At 38.5% G+C, this 1,783-nt stretch overlaps 1 protein-coding gene across 1 annotated transcript in view; it reads right to left on the bottom strand.

The window, feature by feature from the left end:
- Positions 1–665: 665 nt before the first annotated feature.
- Positions 666–1,783, bottom strand: part of NKAIN2 (sodium/potassium transporting ATPase interacting 2) — a 573,334-nt gene continuing 572,216 nt past the window's right edge. The window contains exon 7 of the mRNA XM_037393060.1: positions 666–1,783. This exon is cut by the window's right edge and continues 3,138 nt beyond it. The gene's annotated coding sequence lies outside the window, so the exon portion shown is untranslated.

The raw sequence follows: 1,783 nt of genomic DNA, 5'->3' as shown, positions 1-1,783 counted from the left end.
ATAAAAAACCTCTTTAGGAACCTCGGAAGGATTTGGAAGATGCTTGTAAAAGAGATTATCCATCTCACTTGGTTTCTGAGAGATAAAGGAAGAGTGCATTTTAAAAGATCCTTCTTTTGTACATATGGAGAAAGATGCACAACAGATGCATGTATGATGCTACATAAAACTCCACATTTGGTATAATATCTTTCTTTTTATCCCACTCAGCTATGCAAAGGTCACAACTCCAACCAGCTGCAATTGCCCCTCTTGGTGACGGTCTGGACAGACTTGTCAGGGCACAAGACCGAACAGAGCCAATTTCTTCAGTCCACGGCTGGGGATTAAGCTTTTTAGTGACTACAGGAAGGAAATATCTTTTACTGACTCATTTTGTGCCATGTCACTTCTCTAGAATCATAGAATCATTTACGTTGGCAAAGACTTTAAGATCATCAAGTCCAACCATTAACCCAACATTGCCAAGCGAATGAATAACTGCAGTCTAAAGGGCAGTTTCTTTTATACATGGTAATTACATTTAATATTGCACATAGCTTGGAGCAGACTGATTAGCAAAACAACTGCCTAGATCTTTCTCCAAGGAGTAGTGGACACAGTGCTGTCTGCAGTATTTCTGTGCATTGGTTCTTCAGTAAAACCTGGCTTACCTTTAGTGTCTGTCAGCAATCCACATGCACTGGGAAGAAGCCAGATTAAGATTAGCTAGAAAACAAACTCAAAAAGTCTATCAATTTTGTCTCAGCTATGTTGAAAAGACTCATCAGTAAAAAGCAAGCAAACAAAACATACACATAAGCTATTCATAGGGCTTTCCATCTTTGTGAGAAAAATCCTCATCCTCTGAGTAATTGCATTTAAATATAAAACAGAGGACCGGAAAATATTACAGTCTGGAAGGATTCATGGTGTATGGAGTTTTGCTTTGCTTACTATCAGTGTGCTCAAATGGAGGGTGGGAGTGCAAGTGATCAAAACCTTCAGACACGAAGTTAATAGCCGGTCCTGTCTGGAGACATCCAGGGATCAATACATACTGCACTAGCCTTTGTCAGCATGCCGTGTGGCAGTTGAATGTTGCAACCAGTACTTAAATTAAGCAAATACAGCATGAACCATTTCTCTTTACCTGACTGAAAATTATCACTTGCACTATAATTATGGCATAAGAAGTCCTAATGACAATAATTAATGAACTCGGTAAGGAATTGTCTTAGGAGAGCATGACCGAGTATCTTGAAATGTATACCATTCTGCTCCACTTTTATTAAATGACCTCAGGCAAGTTGTCAATGCATGTGAACTCTATAAAGATGTTACTGAAGACAGGATTTCATCATCTCAGTGTAGGGACAATCAACAGCATATAAAAGAATATTAATGCAGTGGAAATATCCATGTTATATAGCTCCTTCTTAACAAGGATTACTTTTGCAATACTTAACACTGTTGGCAACTGTAAACCTATCATAGGCTTAAAATTCCTGATGAGTGGGCAAAAAAGACCTGTTTTCTAAGTGAAGAGTCTGTTGCAGTCAGCCTTGTAAAAGAAACCTTTTAGTGTCAGTGATAATGAAAAAACCTGCTACCTATGACAGAATTAAAATGGTGTCATGACCTGGCAATTTCTATTCAGTGCTGTCACATCCATGCACTGCACAGATCGGGATTATCATCATGTAAATGTAATAGGATTCTTTATTCTGCATTGTTGCTCAGTTGGGAACAGTAATTCTAAGTTTTCTGTTAAGTTCTGAATAGCAGCAGGGGGCCATGAATA

The sequence above is a fragment of the Falco rusticolus genome, chromosome 6 (assembly GCF_015220075.1).
Source record: "Falco rusticolus isolate bFalRus1 chromosome 6, bFalRus1.pri, whole genome shotgun sequence".
NCBI classification, from domain to species: Eukaryota; Metazoa; Chordata; class Aves; order Falconiformes; family Falconidae; genus Falco; species Falco rusticolus.
The sequence above is the reverse complement of the archived record's forward strand: the minus strand, read 5'-3'. Positions and strand labels throughout refer to the sequence as shown.